General features: G+C 45.2%; 1 protein-coding gene and 1 non-coding gene across 2 annotated transcripts in view; both read right to left on the bottom strand.

Moving 5' to 3' along the window:
* SFMBT2 (Scm like with four mbt domains 2) overlaps nt 1–17,916 on the bottom strand; it is a 219,976-nt gene that overhangs the window by 162,831 nt on the left and 39,229 nt on the right. The gene's annotated exons all lie outside the window — the stretch shown is intronic.
* LOC116881726 lies at nt 6,490–6,686 on the bottom strand. Its single transcript, XR_004385473.1, has one exon. It is a non-coding gene; the product is annotated as a U2 spliceosomal RNA (small nuclear RNA).

Genomic DNA, 17,916 nt, shown 5'->3' with positions numbered 1-17,916 from the left:
AAGAAAGAAAGGCAGACAGATAAAAATTCAAAATAGTGTAGAAGGGTTACCAAAAGCTATGCCAGGTGTGGGGTCGGGGCAGGAGTTAAGAGGGAGTGAGGGTTTAATGGGGACAGAGTTCCAGCCTGGGAAGATGAGAAAGTTCTAGATGGTGACGATGGTTGCACAACAGTGGGAACGAACTTGATGCCAAAATTATACACTGAGAAATGATCCAATGTAAATTTTATAGGATGTATATTTTACAGTTAAAAAAAAATCAGAAAAATAAAAACATGACCCAATGTCTTGCAATCCAACCATATTACACTACCTTAGGAAGCATGAAATAAAAACATAGCTTGGAGCGCCTGGGTGGCTCGGTCAAGGAAGCATCTGACTCTTGGTTTCAGCTCAGGTCGTGATCTCAGGGTCCTCAGACGGAGACCCACGTCAGACTCCATGCTGGGCATGAGGTCTGCTTGAGATTCTCTCCCTCTCTTAACCTCTCTTGCTCGTGCTCCCCACCCCATCTTATATAAATTAATAAACTAAAAAAAAAAACCATAGCTCAGTGGTGAAACCTGTAAGCAGCACTGCCCGCTGACCCCACCCGCCACATGCTTCTGGATAAAGCCTGCCCTCCTGGTTGCTACAAAGATCTTGCACAAGCAAACTTCATATAAACATCTCTTTTCTCAAAAAAGGAACAGCCTTGAAAGCATGTTTAGGAATACAGAGATATATATAAACTGCACAGAACATTCCACATTTGCTTAGAAAGGGAATCCATCCGCTCTGGTGTGTAGGACGTGTGGTACCCTACAAATGAGCTCAATTTGGGTTCAAATCAGAAATAATGCTTTTAGCATAATAGGAAAAAGATACTACATTCTTAGTACTAGACACTAACAAGGGATTAAACCTGAAAGTGATGGGCTAGTGATTCCGTGCTACAACCTTCTAACGGGATTGTTTTAGTGACTACATCTGTACTCAAAGCATTTGTGGCCATCGTGCCTTATGGCGTGACGCATAACTAGCCCTTTTCTGAGAACCCCTCGATCACTACAAAGAAAACACCTCGAAGGGAAAACAAACACTTCCTTAATGAGTATTGCACCTGCTGGTGTGAAATATCAGGCAAACACATACGAAAATTAAAGTACTTAATTCGACCCATCTTAATTCACTCAGTTCCAACAGTTCTAAAAATCCTAAATCATTTGCAAATGAAATATTGCCTTGAAATAATAAAAGTGTAAAATATGCTCATGGAGTCATTAAATTAGCCTATTTTCCCACATAATTATGTTTTACTTTTCTCCTCACTAATTTCTTTACACTAGAATTAGCGAGAATTCTATCTGAATACAATAGCAGTTCCTGGCTCACGACAAGAGTTTTACAAATGGGAGAAGCACAGAGCTGAACGCGAGCAGGAACCCGCCTGGCCGGGGAAAGCCTCATCGGTGCTTGGAGGCCAGAAGGGCAGAGCCGCAGACACACGCTCCAAAGCCACTTTGGCAGAAGGTTGTGGTTTATCTTGTCTTGTATCAGCAAATTAAAATGGTGTCGTCATTAGGCAGGAAAGTAAGGGGTAGCTGGAAATCAGACGGAAAGAACTAACAGGAGAGTGATGATCACATGAAAGGAGGTAGTCGAGAGAAAAAGGAGCCACCGAATGAGAAATGCAATCATTCACGACAAGTCCCCAGGAAGAGACACCTGAATTAGGTGACAGGAGGGTTTCTGAGACCAGAAATTGCACCATTACAACAGGGGACAGAAGCCGAAGCCTTGGGATGGACGGGGTGGGAAGGACACAAGACAGAGAATATCAGATGAGGAAAACTCCAGGAACAAAGACCACGCACTAGTAGTGTCAACTGTTTGCAGTGCCGACGTCGGGAGTACTTTCTCTATCCTGCTCGATTAATCCAGTGAAAAAGAGAAGAGTCCTGGTTCTTTTCCGCTGATAATATGCACCATGACAACATGTACAATGAAGTAATATGTGCACTGATTTAGACAGGCAGCTCTTCTCTCTGTTTCATTAACAGTTTATTGGAAAGCTTGCAAATATTCCAAATGACTCAAGCGTCCCGTGGTGTGGGCACCTGTGATGAGGCCCAAGGATAGAAAACGTAGACTGTCTGCTTTCAGAAGAAAAGCTATCTTTGCCAGGTCATCTGTTTTAAGGTCTGGGTTCCCAGGCCCTCAGAGCTCCAGCACCCCCTCCAGCATGACGGGGTCCCTGTATCTATCCTGAGGACAAGGGGTGGTGACTTTCACACCGAGAATCCCAATCACTCGGGTTCTCAGTTCATTTCAAGTTCTATCTTGCAATCCTTTCTAGAATACAAACCCTCACCAGCCTGGATCCCCATACCGCGGCATCTCACAGGTTTAAGACCACAGCAAACTCTGCTGAGCTGTCCCTTGTCTCTAGAGTTTTCTACTGATGTTTTGGACACTTTGGTGTTTCTGTATCCATGCTAGCCCAAGTCCTCCACACGAACAGTCCTAAACCAAACCAACTCCTTCCATTGTCTCCCACGGTCCAATGGCAACAATGGCTAAAAAGAAAGGCCAGCAATAAACACTGGAAAAAATAAAATAAAATTTTGAAAACCTGGCTTGTCCTGCTGAGGGCTAACCAGTGAGGAAATCTACAAAGTGGGAAAGTGAATTCAGCAGATGGAGAGGGCACTTACCCCTAGAGAATCACTTTGGAATGCTGCAAACCCAGGACCAAAGTGCACACGAACTTCCCCGGAATTACATGTTCTTAAGATGCAGACATCTCCTCCCTCCCCCCTGCTAAGCTTGCCCTCCCCCTCTCTGAAATGAAAATAAATAACATTTTTAATAGTTAAGCTTCTGACTCTTGATTTCAGCTCAGGTCATGATGTCAGAGTCATGAAATGAAGCCCTGCATCGGGCTCTGAGCTCAGAGGGGAGTCTGCTTGAGCTTCTCTCTCCCTCTACCCGTGCCTGAATCTCCACCCCCCACCCCTGCTCGTACTTTCTCTAACAAAAAAAAAAAAAGAAGAAGTTGGTTGATTAAAAATAATAATACTTTTCACAAGGTAACTGGGACAGAGTACAAGGATTCTTTAACAATTGGCCTAGTAGACAAATGAAATTCATTCAAGGAACCAGGAGCACTCAGCACAGCCAAAGGCCAGTTTCAGAGGCTCTAGATAGACTAGACTCATCTTTCCAGCAAAGCGAACTTCTGGATACATGGCAACTCCATGCTTCCCACTCCTAAAACTGTCTCTAAAGGAAAACAATTAAAAATAACTACGTCAGGGGGCACCTGGCTGGCTCAGACAGTAGAGCATATGACTCTTGATGTTGGGGTCATGAGTTTAAGCCCCATGTTGGGTATAGAACCTACTTGAAAAAATAAAATAAAATAAAATAATAGTAACCACCATATTAACACATAATCAATTCACTCTAGATGTTGGACATTGAACCCAAGACAATGCCTGACCTTCTTCAGGGCTTACTGCTACCTCTGCTCACTCCAGCAAGAGAGCCAAAAGGCTCCTATCACATAGGATAGGATTAGTGCTAACTCGCCAGGACATCTGAAAATGCAAAACACGGAAACTCTACAGCTGTTTGGTAACACAAAGCCACTTTTATCACAGAAGTTTAACTGAAAACAACGACATTTAAATCTGACGTTCATCCTGGGTCTCCCAATGGAAGAAAAATGGAAATTCACAGCTCTTAACTCATCAATGCTATAATAAAAATAGCATTCCTTTTGTTTTGGGTTTCGGGGGGCAGCAGGAAGGTGATGATCTGATTTTAATTTTTATTAATCCAAAAATTTTGAGGAACTAGACTTCATTTCACTTCCAATAGAAGAATATTTTTAAACAAATATGTGGTTCTACTTTGTAAAAACCATTTTGTAAATAAAAAGTCTTGCAATCTCCACAGCTTCTCATTACTCTGTACAAGCCTGTGCAGAATTATCCATTAGAGACACTTACTGAAATACTTACAAATGACATGACGAAGGCTAGTCATTGCTTCAGAAATAATACAGGCTGGCGAAATGGGTGGGAGTATTGATTTTATAAAGTTGGCTTTGAATTGACCATGATCGATGTCAGGCAATGGGCAAATGGGGGGGGCGGTCACCATGTAGATCATCTACTTTTGGGTATAAGGAAATTTCCCACAATAAAAGAGTTTTAAAAGCAGAACAGGAAGAGTATTTTGACATTCGTTAGGAAAAAGAAAAGTTGCAAACCACAGCAAGTAATGATTAGAGCTCCAGATTTTAGCAGAATGTGGCAACATAGTGTTGAGAAGTTGACGACTTTGGCCATTAATTATTTTTGTCTTCTTAAACCTACCTGGTCCGCAGCTCACTGTCTCATTAAAATGGATCTACCACATGTTCAGTGTGGAGGTACCAAGCCCTCCCAGTGGGAGAACCTCAAAAACTAACAGCCAGTTGATACTAATCTAAAGGGGATTCCCATACAGATCAATTTATGACCGAAAAACTATGAAAATCATGTGTTCAGATCACATTTCTTAGCCTATTACCAACATGATATGGCTGCACCCTTAAATGTGCATCCTGAACAAATCCACTTGCATACACAGTGGAATGGGGAACTCAGAATACCCTTCTAGAATATTCTGAAGGGAGTGAAAGACTACAAGATTAAGTTATCGATAGTAAGTCTTCCAATCAAAAAAAATATATAAGTGTATATACCTAACTCCAATTTTAAGAAAAAGTAATCATCACTGTCCTATGTCATTTGTTTTATCCAAAACTACCAGGAAACCATTACTTAAAAGACCCAAGACATAAACTACTCTAACACAAATTAAAAGTAAAAGCAATATTACCCATGATACAATGTCTTCGGGAGAATTATAATAGCGTTCGTTGGGGAAAAGGAAGAGAGACGTGTTGGGGGTTTAAAAAAATAAAAAGAACACAGTGCCAGGAACCTTCCTATGTAAGAAAACCAACACTGATTCAGGCAGAATGAGCTTATAACTCTGATTTAGGAACATACTAGTAAGGCCATGGGAGGTTTCAGGTGAAGGGGCAGAAAATGGGACTCCACGTCCACAACTCCTCTAAGCTCTTGGCAGGGTTGTCATAGTCTCCTGAAAATTCAGTAAGATGAAAGGAGAAAATGTTCACTCTTAATAGTATTCTCATCTACTGACCCAAATACCATCCACCAACTGACAATTATTCATACGCTTCCAATAAGAAGCCACGGCAGGTTTTCATGTGACTACATTAGTCAAGGGCTCTTGGTGGGACCCCTGTGCTGTGCACACCTACATGGATCTGTCCCTGCCTAAGGCTCAAGTCTTAGGCACTTTTGCCTTCATGGGTCAGGAACATGAGACCAACATGTGGGTGTGACATCTTGAAAGAAAAGAGGGCACAAAGAAAGTTCTTCTTTGGCTGTTACATCTGTAATTCATACTTCAATTTTTTATGAGCTCTGATACACGGATGATAGAAGAAGGGTGGAAGGGATCTCAGGCAGCAAAATCAGCAGCAAAAGAGGACCCACAGGGAAAGAGATGGAAGACAGGGTAGGGGTGGACAGGGAGGCAGAGCCAGGAGGTCCCCCAGAAACAAAATCGTCCCAGCAAGAGGTGGAAAGTAGAAAATCCCGCTTCCCCATCCATGAAGACTGGGCCAACTTATAAAAAAGATTTCCAGATTCTAGAGCTTGCAGGTTCCCCAGACCTTTCTAAAAGTCGGAGTCCCTTCAAGACCACACCACATAGACCGAAATAAGAAAATCAAAGCTTAACGTGAAGTAGTATCTTCAAAAATCTTTTTGACACCCTTTATTCTGTGGCCAAGTCTACAACCGCCAAGTGATGGATATCAACGAGGATGCTGCCATCGATCCCGAAGACACGGAGGTCCAAGCTTGCCCTCTCCGCTCGCCCATCAGACACACCAGCCAAACGTGGTACTCAGTCTTTGTGTAAACGGCCCTCAGCCCTCTTCGGTTTCTCACAAGGAATCCCACAAAATGACTGGAATGTAATCTGATCGGGGTGGAAGCTTCAACCACAGTTTACAATCCTACTTTGAGCCCTGAGAAACGGTCTGCTTAAAACCACTGATGCTACTGAAATCGGAACGAGTCCCCACTACCCGGCTAAGCACTACGCCCTTACCGTGTTCCAGGGCAAGAATAAAGGCATCAAACAGCTGAACTCTGTCGTCTTCACGTCTCAAACTCCCCATTCGACGCTAAGGTCCCAAATGGCCAGAGCTGCTGGCTGAACTCTGAGCCTCACATTTGACTGTACAACATCACAGAATATACATCCTGTGACCTTCGCTTTTTTCTCTTTGTGCAAAGTAACTCAATCAAACTACTGTTTGTTCTTTTGTCTTCCGAGACACGTGCAGGATCTTCTTGTCCACAGCATGTTCTAAAATGATACACTGCTAGGTCTGGGGGCCGGGGTCGGGGGGAGGAGGGGCTCCTTTTACTCCACGTGGTCATCTTACATAGTTAAAAACACTGAATTTGGGAGTGAGGGTCTTTTGCAGGCTATAACAAGACACTGCAAATTTTTAAAACAAGCCTCTTAGAACTGCTGGTCTCTTGAAAATACTAAACAGATAAGAACAGATACTACACTCGATATGAGCCAAAAGGCCAAGAAGCAATGTCTCTTAAAGATATTGTACACCTATTAACTGATAAACTCGAGCTTAAGAAAACAGGATTTGAAAATGAAAAAATGGAATCTAGGCCCAATATGACACATTTAAGCACACAGAAATGCAGAAGTAGTAAGTGATTTTTTTCTGCCCCAGATTGGGGTACACCTTAAAAGCACAGTGAAGAGTATTGCTGGTGTACCCCAACTATGAGAAAGGCAATCATATCATGGGCCATCAGTCTCTTTCGAAGTTAACAATGCAGGGGAGAAGCACGTATATTAAATCAAGAGCAAATGCTACAAGCTAGAAATTTAAGATACTTTACCACCTACAGAAAATGCATTTTCACTCCCTAATGGAAAAAAAAAAAAAAAAACACAGTTTGGTTTGGCTTTATATTTCCAGCACTTTTACATTTTCCTTGAGATATTTGGAAAGATGAAATAGTTACCCTAAAAAAAGTGTTTGTTAGCCAAATGCATTGTAGCAGACACTGTGCACTGTCCCTGAGGACCATTTTCCCCCTTACTTCTCTTGGCAAAAGCAGCTTCCATACCTGGGGAGTTTCAGCTACGAAGCTGGGCTCCACGGTTGCGGAGCACATCTGCCACCCTCCTTTGCAACAGGGGATGGCCATGTGCTGAATTCTGGCCCACGGAAGGTGAGCAGCAGGCCCAGGACTCTCTCCTTCTGTCTTTCTTGCTGGGAACATGAAGGAGACTCGAGTTTCCATCACCCAGTGGTGCTGAGGTCCCCCATCCTGAACCACTCATCCCTGACCTGTTGCCGGAAGGAGGGACAAGCTTCTAAATGACCGTGAGCCACAACATATGGGAGGTCTTTTTGTAACAGACATTTAAGTTGTATCCTGATACATAAACCATGCAATCAAGGACCTCAGATGTGCTATAAGGTCAAAATCCCCAGAGACTAAAAATGGGAAAGAAAAAAAATAAAGGGGACCATGAAAATGAGAAGAAAAAATCAATAATAACCCAATCCCTGTGCTTCTAAAAACCACTTAAAAATCTTCATAATACAGTTGACCCTTGAACAATGTAGGGTGTCAAGGCAGGTAATGGGGGGTGACGGGAGCCGACCCTCTGTTCAGTCAAAATCCAAATACATCTTCTGACTCCCCCAAGCTTAACTACTAACAGCCTACCGTGACTGAAACATAAACTGCTGATTAACAAATCCCTCGTATATGTACGCACGTTAAATGTAATCTATAATGTATTCTTAAAGTCATTTAGAAAAGCGTAAGAAAATGTATTTACGGTACTGAACTGTATGTATCGAAAAAAAACAAGAATATGTACGTATAAGCGGACCCGTGTGGTACAAACCCGTCGAGATCAAGGGCCAACTGTACTTTTAGCAAGCCATATTCATACACAGGCAAAGTCAACCTACATTCCTCTAAATGTGAAAGGAAACATGCTTTTGACAGCAGAAAGATGAGTTACACTGAGAAGCTAAGTAGGCAAGCGTTTCAAAAAAATTAAATTTAATCTAATATACTGCACTTAAATATTTGTTAAAGAGTTGCTACCAACTACGCTAATAGAACGTTTAATTGACACTTATTTGCCAGTTGGTTATTTATGTGAACGTCCTTCTGGCAGAAATGCTTTTGCAGAAATCCAACCTGGCAGGCCCCATAAATACATACACTTTACTGAAAGGACCATTAAGGGGACTTATAAATCTAAAACTCCATGTACATTAGGGATCTAACATTAATTTTGATGGACTAACAAATTACACATTAGATGTACAGATGAAGAATGAAAAAAATGGTGCTTTATTCATTTCAAAAAACAAATCTGGGATTCAGTATCACTCCCAATAACATTAAACAAGGCATATAAATCATCCCTTAATCTCTGAAGGGCCATAAAACATTTAAACCAGAAAATAGGCTTTAAATTTTATTTTCTTTGGAGATTTTCGAGAGTTTTGTTTTGATTCTGTTGGAGGGTGGTGGAAAGTTGGTGTGGGTTGGCAAATTATTTTGCTTTATGACAGTCTCAGAAGACAGTCATCATAGAATTTTCTAAGAAATAAGCTGGTCAGATACTAATGACTTCACATAACTGTCTAGCGTGAAAAAATCATTAAAGATGATTTTAATGGCAGTAACTCCTTTCTATGGTCCACGATGGGCTTTTGGGGGCTATTAGTCACCATTGTGTAATGATGTCAAACGGGCTTTTTTAAAAATCTGCATTGTTTAATCCACAATGCTTAAACAGCTCTGTCGGCTGGTTGGAGACAACCAGAAAAATAATAATTACAAAAACCCTTAAAATCATACTTCTCTTCAGTTCTGCAGCACTTCCCTCTGCTTAAATCTCTTCAGAAACAGAAAATTCCTAGGGGCGGAACGTCTGTGAATTCTTGCTCCGCACCCGCAGAACGTTTTAAAAGAGGAAGAGTTGGGCCACATGTTTGGGGCGCTCCTTCCATCCCCAGAGCTGTTGTACGTAACGAGATCCGTGCTCACCTTAAAAAAGACGACTTCTTTTTTAAGAAATGCTTGACACAAATTCTTTTCACAGAAAAGACCACCTCCACAACCCACAGACCATTTCTGGCCTGCTCTGAATGCGAGCTCTTGGGTACGTCGTGTTCTCAAACACGGGGCGGGACGCTCCACCTGGGCATTTCACCAGCATCCAGACCTCGGGGTCTGCAAGTGGGGTGACGTGACAATCGCCACGGTGAAGACCCACAGAGGAGACGGTGACGAGAAGGAGCAAAGCAAGCCCCGGACAGCCACGCGAAGACACGGAGGAACCTTAAGTGCAGATCACTGGACAAGGAATCAGGTGGGAAAGGCCACCTACCGTACGGTTCCAGCTATCAGACATTCTGGAAAAGGGAAGACCGTGAAGACAGTAGGCAGAACAGCGGTGACCAGGGCTTGGAGAGGGGTCTGGGGAGGGATGAGTACGTGCAGCAGAGGGTTTTCTGAGCAGTAAAACTACGTCATGGGATGCTCTATATTACGGTATCCTTGCCACGAGGGAGCTGTCCGACAGAAGGTACCCCCACCCCCGACAGTGAACCTCAGTGCCAGCTGTGGACTTTCCATGAGGACGCAGGTTCATCCATGTTCACAGTGAGTGGGGAGACGCTCATGATGGGGGAGGCTGTCCGTGTGCTGGGACAGGGAGTGGATCGAACCCTGTACTTTCCCCACAATTTTGCTATAAACCTAAAAACTGCTCTTAAAAAATAAAGTCTGTTTTCTTTCAAAGCACCAGACACTCAAAATCCTCAGGCCAGGGGCTCCTGAGCCTATCCCCACCTCTCCGATCCCCAGCTTTCCCTGGGCTCTGACATCTCAAGAATCTAGAATATGTAGGACCCTCCTTCCCCACCATAAACCCCTCCTTTAAACTGGAATAGCAGAGAGACTCTTCCCTAACCTCAGAGAGGTCAAGGTGAAAAAACCAACACAAAATGCCACTCCGTCCGTAAACGCAGCAGCTACCCAGCTTCTGGAAGTCTGACGAAGTCCTCGGCACCGTCCCCAGGGTCCAATCCCCGGCTCTGGTGTGGTTCCAGGACTGCCACCCAGGATGCACAGCAGGCAGAACCAAGGACAGGCTGGGGTCACGGGACACCATCTGGGTGCTCGCGGGCTTCAGGTCTGCCCTTTGTATGCACCTCTGCTTTCCCCAGACCCTTAGACGGCATCACCAGACGGCCCCCCTGCTCATCACCGATCTAAGACATGGTGTTTCAAAGACTAGCTGCTGTCTAAGCAGAATTCACCCAGCCTCTAGGATGCCTCTCTGGGGAAGCACTTCTCAAAGAGGAAGAAGGCTCAGAAGCCCTCTCATGGGTACATCCCGAAAGGAAACGTACCACTCAACCCGGGACCCGGGAGCCCAGCCCTGACTGCTAGGACACACACACAGCCCCATCCAAGCTCCCTTTGCTCAAGTCACCCATTCAGGGCCCCAGAAGCATCCCTTATGGCTCCCTCCTCCTTCCTCAGTGGGTCTACCCTGTTGGTGGGTCAGGCCAGCCCTGACCTTTCCTGCTACGTTTCCCAGTCCAGCGTCCAATCTTGCTGTAGGTTCTAGATCTGTCTTCCAACGGGCCCATGCTACTGCCCAGAGTCTTGCTTTGCTCTGGCCAGTCCCAGGCCCCAGGCCTGGACCCGTGATCGGGACTTCCCACGTGGAGTCTCTGTCCACTGGGTTTCAAGAGAGAGCTGAACTGCCACAAGCCCATCCCACCTCAGAACTCACCCAGCCGCACAGCAGGTCAGCCTGATTCTCGATCGTGACAGCTGCCCCCGGCACACGTCCCCAGCCCACACTCCATCTGAGCACGGGCCCAGGCCCTCGCTCCTTCCCAGGCAACTCTATCAGCCACCAACAACACAGCTCACCTCCTGACATCTCAAATCACAAAACTCATTAGAAGGGATCATGTGTGCACCGGGTCGATGCCCCGAGGCTGTGCCGTCTTAGGGCTGCCCCGTGTTTTGGGGAGACAGACTAAGGGCTATTTTACACAGGGGGCACGGCGCTTGTAGAAGAAGTCTAAGCTCCTTACAATAATGACATATTCGACTCAGAAAGCACCTGTCCATCAGAGAGAAGCACCTCTTTGCTCTTTATTTCCCCCACACCACATCCCTCTGTTGCCACCTGCTTACTAGATACAAAATAAACGTAAGACCTACCTGAGCACTCAGAGTCCTATAAATCAGTTACTCGGCTTTCCCGAATGAGAGCTGACACTTTGCTGTATGACAACCCCCCATCTCCAGAACCTCCGGACGGGCCACTTGCTCCACGGTAAATGGCATTAGCTAGCCCTTGCTATCTAGTGGGCGAGATGCCCGCTCTCCCCAGATCTTCTCCCTCCTCCCTTGCGATCAGGCTGTCGGGCATCACTTATCTGCAACACAAGTGTGTATGACCAATGGCTCTCCTCCCTGCTTCAAGCCACTGCTTCCAGGACGCGCCAGGCTTCCACGCAACAAGCGCAGTACGGTTTAAAAGGCTCTTTAGTAAATAATACGCGCCCACCGCTCCTGATCAGCTTGTGCTGGTGGCTGCCGTTATTTTGTTTCATTAGGGCGGAACCTTTGCTCTGAACAAACACGGAGCTTTACCTGCGTGTGAGGCTTTTTAAAAAATGAAAGGGATGAGGCGCCTGGGTGGCTCAGCAGTTAAGCCTCTGCCTTCGGCTCAGGTCATGATCCCAGCGTCCTGAGATCTAGCCCCACATCGGGCTCCCTGCTCAGTGGGGAGCCTGCTTCTCCTTCTCGCACTCCCCCTGCTTACAGTCCCTCTCTCGCTGTGTCTGTCTGTCTCAGATAAATAAATAAAATATTCAAAAAAATGTTTTAAAGGGTGTTAGGATGGTGTGGAACAGGAAAACCACGGAGAGAGCAAACAGATCAGTGCCGGGCTGGGCTGGGGTGGGGAGGGAAGGGGAGGAGGGATGGACAGAGGAAGCACAGGGAATTTTTAGGGCAGTGAAACTACTCTGGGTGACACTGTAATGTCACTGTACACCCGTCCAAACCCACGAGCTGTGCACCCCTGAATGTCAACTATGCACGTTGACAACCATGCTGGAGGGTCTGCGTAGGTTTGCCGACTGAAACAAAGGAATCCCTTGGTGGGGGGTTGATAGTGGGTGAAGCTGTGCATATGTGGGGGCAGAACGTATATGAGAAATCTCTGTACCTTCAATTCTACCATGAACCTACAACTGCTCTAAAAAGTAGTCTTTAAAATCATCAATCCATAAATAAAACTTAAAAGTGAAAAAAATGCCATCCTTAGCCAGAAGATGAAGGAAGAAAAAAGACATTATTTCTAGATTCCCTCCTATAGTCTTAGCATAGCTCTGAGCTCATACAAATCCCATTTAATATACAAAATGATCCTAGAAGGCAGCTATCATTACCCTGCACGGGAATACTGAATGGCACAAAGTTTAGAAATGACGGAGCTTGTCCAAGATTCATACATTTAATTAGGATCCAAAAGACACACTTCTTCTGATTACAAAATGTTCAGAAGGCCTCGCTTCTGCTGTCAAACGGATGAGACTACGTATCCACAAATAATTACAACCCAGGCAAAAATAACTTTGAACAGAGGTATGACCAAAATTCCCCAAAATGGTGGGAAAAAAGCAATTCCTCATCGGCATCTGGGGCCCTGAGCAGCTGGGTGGGGGCTCCCAGCCCCGTGAGCCCTCTCTGCACCTACAAGATGCAAGAGCTTCCTCACGGGACACCCCCCTCTGTCCCGCCTAGGAAGGGGGACCGTCAGAGCCCCTTGCATTTAAGCCAAGGAAAAGAAGGAATAAAGTAAGGCTGAGCATCCTTCCCACCCCACCGTCGGCTTCCAGAGAGCTTCTGTTCTCTGCCCTCGACCTCGGGGCTGACACCAGCAGCGAGTAAGAAAAAGCCAGGTGTTAATCAGCCATTCTGCAAGTGCGGAGTGGGGTGCAAACAGGTTAAGTGACTCCATTCCAAGATTACGACCAGGGAACAGCAAGAGGCAGAGCTGAGCCACCACCCAGACCATGTGACTCGGGCCAATCGTAGCCCCCCTCCGGGAGGCCAGAAGACCACTCTTCCCCGTACAGGAGCCAGCTCCAAACACACTCACTGATTTCATTTAAATACCAGCAGGTCACAGTGCGGAGAGACCTCTGCCTTCAGCCTCTGGCAGACCGCTGTAGATGTCAGGGGTCAGACTTCTGTTACCCATCAGGTCAACCTGCAGCTCTTGTAAATTTCCACTACAGGCCACCCATTTAAGGCCAAACCTTTACAAATGCTGAGCGTAAGAAAGATAAATGTTGAAAATGTGGGGGGAAAAAAAAGTGCTGTCTCAGAGAAGTTCCCACTCAGACAAGAAGAAAGATCCTACCCAAGTTTCCAGAGATCAGAATTACCTTCCAAAGCATCTTAGCAAGACAAGAGTGAGACCTTGAAGAATCAACAGCCAGAGCAGAAAATACCAATGAAGAAATATGTACACTAGCAGCTGTCAGGTAAAAACATCATTTCCGTGGGTGCCCGGGGGGCTCAGTCGGTTGAATGTCCGACTCTTTGTTTCAGCTCAGGTCATGATCTCATGGGTCGTGAGATCAAGCCCCGAATCCCAGCTCCACATTCAAGCAGGGCGTCTGCTTGAAGATTCTCTCCCTCTGCCCCTCCTCCCACTCACACTTGCTTGTGTGCGCTCATTTGCGCTCTTTTTTTTTTTAATTCGTTTCCAGGGTGCCTGGGTGGCTCAGTGGGTTAAGCCGCTGCCTTCGGCTCAGGTCATGATCTCGGGGTCCTGGGATCGAGTCCCACATCAGGCTCTCTGCTCAGCAGGGAGCCTGCTCCCCCCCACCCCAACACTCTCTTTCTCTCTCTCTCTCTCTCTCTGCCTACTGGTGATCTCTGTCTGTCATATAAGTAAATAAAATCTTGATAAAAAAATTAGTTTCCAAAAGTAAGCCCATCATCATCATCTGAGTATATTCCATTGGCCAAAAGTTGACTATATTACAAATGAGATTGATGTAAAATGCTGAATACTAACCATATCATATATCCCACCAAAAAAGCCACTCGGCGCATAGTAGAACCTCAATAAATAATTCTTGGTAGATTGACATAAAACTGTTTCCATTCCTACAGCAATAGAAACGAACAGGTGCCAGCAGCCACAAGAGGGCTCCCCCCCTTCAACCCAAGGTCCTCTCTCCACCAGCTCTAGTTGTTCCCATCAGCAAAGAACCCTGGAGCAGGACTTGCCAGGAGTCCATGACTGGAATGTCAGTTCTGTGAAAGCCCAGCTATGAGACATCCTTTCAAAGCCCTGAAACACTTCTCAACACCTAAATTACGAGTCTGAGGTGGGCATGCACGGACGTTCAGAATACGCACACCTTCCAGATTATAAAGCCCACATATCTGCCCAGGAGAGCAGGAGGGACAACTCCGCTCTTCAAAGCTCTTTTATCTGACACGAGTGTTACGCTTTACTGCTCACATCCCCCCTCCAGATGATTCGGAAAATCTACACTCGCCAGTCATGTATTTTCAACTGGGCATTCTAAAATCTTTCATTCATTTAAATGGTTGCAAAGGATGTCATTTCCCATGAGCGCACATATGACATTTGGAAAAAAACTGCCACATCGTTCACGTAACTGCACCCGGGAGGATGATCAGGCCCCTCCACCTCGCACTTTGAAATGCACCGGAATGAGCACTACCTTAACCATCTGTGTGATGCTCCCTTCCTCCAGAGGCCAGACCCATCCCACATCCCTCCAACTCCCACCGCACATACTAGCTTTTCATTCCCAACTGTTTCTCTGCTCGTCCTACCATACTTCCCTGCAACAACAACAACAAAAATATAATATGGAATTTAAAACTTTTTAAAATTCCTCCAACCATAAGCCAAAAAAAAAAAAAAGTCTTTAGGCTCCGAGTATTAAAATTCTTTTTGGTCCCAATCAAAACTTAAGTAACATCACAAAGTTTGACGATTAAGCTTAAAAGCATAAAACCATAATGTGATATCTCGAGTAAAGGAGGCTTCACTTAAAACACGGATATTTTGAGTTCGGTGTCCCAAAAACGAGGCAAAAGATGACGTTCTTCTCTAAAGCAGAAGGCAGGCTGGCGGGGGCAGCAGGAGAAAGACACCTGTTGGTGTCTTCTCAGGCAGATGGGTTTCCGGAGACAAACAGAACATGCGGTTCTGGAAACTGAGTCCTGAGATGCAAGCTGGGCCGAGAGGTCCAGGTCATGGGGGCCGTGAGAGACCCGGTGTGGAAGCCTTGATTCAGGGTCACCCCCCTACCGCGGTCTGGAAAGAACCCAGCAAAGGCACAAACGTGGACCCACGTGCCACATGTGTGGGAATGTTCTCAAGTTATTAATCAAACATGCTGCGAGATAAAGGTTGTCCCATCCTCCTCCGCTGACAAATATATCTTCATCAGAACAGAATCAGGAAGTATGTAAAAAGCTATGGTTTATATACGAGTGCAAGTAGGCAAAATGCCAAAGATTAATAAGTTTAATTATGATGGTGTGTCTGGCTGTTGATGGGCTAGCAATGTTTGGATGAGTAATAAATTAGAGATTCCCATAGTTCCTAAATCATTTTTATTTACTCCATAAAAGTTATTGTCCTTGTCCTTTTCTCAGAAAAAAACATTAACTATCTAGTTAAAAAAAAATCAAGATTTTTCACATAATTTGTATTCTATTCACAGAAATCCTCTAAGGGAATAAAAAATAAAATATAATTATATCCAGTCTATACAATTTTAATATTCTCAATCAAAACAAGGTAAATCAAAATACAGAAATCAAAACTGCAAGTTTTTTTTTATTTTATTTATTTATTGAGAGAGAGAGAGAGAGAGCGCACAAGCAAGGGAGCAGGGACTGAGGGAAAGGGGAAAGCAGACTCCCCACTGAGCAGAGAGCGTGATACGGCACTCGATCCCACTACCCTGGGATCATGAACTGAGCCAAAGGCAGACGCTTTACCAACTGAGCCACCCAGGCATCCCTCAAGTTATATTATTATAGGTTTTCAAAAAAAGCTATTTTCCCTGTAAATATTCCAAATCACCTATTGGAATTAATAGGAAAATTACAAATTATAATTAGTATCAAAATTTTTATCTAAAATATTTAAATAAAATTTAGTATTTTATCTACTTTTTATAAACATAACCTTCATTAAATGTGTTTATAAAAACTATCCACCGTTCTAGCATCCAACGTCCTTCCAGCTGTTGATGTAAAAAATCACTGTATGTGTCTAGAGCTAAACACACAGGTGTGAGATGAGCATGAATTTATACTGTAAAATATTTTAATTTCATAAGCAAACTTAAATTTTAGTATTGTTTACTATCCCTCAGCTGACGTACAAGCATGTTACAAATTCTGCACTGATTACTGACTGCCTCTGGAACCACACCATGGGACACCAAAAAAGTAACAACAACAACAAAAAAGGAGGACACTGAGAACTACTCAAGAGGGAAACTTCATAAGCAGAAAGTCTCCATCTGTGCTCCCCGCAAGGTCGATCCTCAGTAACATGTAGCATTATTAACACAAGCATCACTTCTTCAGGGCAATGCCACGACCCACGAAATCCACAGCCATCAGACACAGGCCTTGTCTCCGTGGGCATAAGAGATACGCAGATTCACTTCCCTTGTGCCCGACCAGCGTTTGTCCCAGAGAGAACGCTCAGAATGAGGAGTTCTCTGTGCCCACACTGAGTACAAGACCCCCGGGGGGCTAAGAGGGTTCGGAGACTCGCTGAGTTTCTAGAAGGCAGATCCCAGGCCAGACGCCACCTCTCATCCTGGTGTAAGTACGATGCGAACATCAAAGACCCCTGCTGTGCTCACGTCACATTCACGTGTGGCCCTTCTCAGAGCGGAAGACAGGCTATAAAACGAAGACAGAAGCCCTCAAAGAAGCTAAAGCCATGGCTCCTGGTTCTAGGCGGGAAAACACAGGCAGGTCAGGCCATGAACAGACAGAGGTCCAAGGAGGGCCTGCTGCCCTACAGGAGCCCAGGAGCCCCATCTGCTCCAAGGTGCCTGGAAGCTTCTTAGAGGAGCTGCACCAGGGTCCCAAGGGAATTCAAGGGTCCGAGGGGGCAGAGACTGGAGTGGCGTGCGAGACCAGCACTATTGGGGCCCATCAGGAGCAATCTGGGGCCGGGACCCTCAATGGGGGAAGGGGGACAGAGGGGACAGGCCCTGGTGGGGAGATGAAGGAGCAAGAGTGACCCAGGGGAGGCCACGGAGACCCACAGAACTAACCAGCCTCTGGCACGGAATCAGACAGGGCCTGACCCCCAGGAGATGCGGCCGGATTAAGCAGCAGGAGAAAGGAAACACATTTATGACAAACACCAAAAGGGAAAATCTTACCGTGCCGCTTTGCGCTTAGTTTTCACGGAGTGCAGAAACACCCAAATAGCATCTGATAGAATTTACATAACTTTACATAATCTCACGATTACCACTTGGCAAGAAAGCTCCAGACCGAATCTCTTCCATTTATTTGCCTCCAAAAATGACGAGATGGAAAACATTCTGGACAAGCAGCGTTCTATCCTCTTCTTAAAAACCCCAAGAAGCCAATTCTGCAACTTTCCTTGGGCATAGGTTTCCAATATTTCAAGTCTAAAGAT

The sequence above is a fragment of the Lontra canadensis genome, unplaced genomic scaffold (genome assembly GCF_010015895.1).
Source record: "Lontra canadensis isolate GAN:19392208 unplaced genomic scaffold, GSC_riverotter_1.0 scaffold76, whole genome shotgun sequence".
NCBI lineage: Eukaryota > Metazoa > Chordata > Mammalia > Carnivora > Mustelidae > Lontra > Lontra canadensis.
The sequence above is the reverse complement of the archived record's forward strand: the minus strand, read 5'-3'. Positions and strand labels throughout refer to the sequence as shown.